Source organism: Alligator sinensis, unplaced genomic scaffold (assembly GCF_000455745.1).
Source record: "Alligator sinensis unplaced genomic scaffold, ASM45574v1 scaffold107_3, whole genome shotgun sequence".
Classification (NCBI taxonomy): domain Eukaryota; kingdom Metazoa; phylum Chordata; order Crocodylia; family Alligatoridae; genus Alligator; species Alligator sinensis.
This window is the reverse complement of record NW_005842578.1, coordinates 937,661-938,327: the sequence shown is the minus strand read 5'-3', so window position 1 is coordinate 938,327 and position 667 is coordinate 937,661.

Sequence of the window (667 nt, the reverse complement as noted above, 5' to 3'; positions counted from 1 at the left end):
ACTCCAGGGGGACCTGGGGACAAGCAGGGCCTGGGCAGAGGCAGGAAGGGATATGGGGCACCCCTACCCTCCCAGCCCTCATGTAGTGCCCCCAACCAAACCAGAGGGTCCTGGGGCTCCAGGGGGAAGGGTCCCAGCCCCACAGCATGGGCTCATAGGGGCACTAGGAAGTGAGGGGCACAAGAAAGGCCTGGCAGCCAGGCCTGAGGATGCTGAGTGCAGTGGATCTGGACCTTGCTGTGCCTGGTATTTGCCCCACAGAGCCTTTTTTTGGCAAGGAGGCAGGATCCAGGCAGCCACTGAGCCCCCTCTTCCCCACTTCCCGAGACAGGCCCCCCCTGGGACCCAGCTCCCACCAAGAGGCTGAGGACAAGCTGGGAGAGGCAGGCACTTTGTGCACCGGAGCTGTGGGCAGCTGGAACCCACGTGCTCGTGTGCGTGCGAGGCTCCATGTGCATGTGTACATGCGAGGTTCTATGTGGGACCCCCCACCGGGTTAGACACCTCCTGGGCACCCTCCACCCCTGTGCCCAGAAAAGACACCAGGAGCTGGCTTTAAATTACTGCATTTATTTCTTATCATACACGGGTGCAGGATAGGGGAGAAACTCCTCCCCCCCCCCTCCCCCCGCCAAGAGGCTTTGCCACACCAGGGGGTCCCCACCTC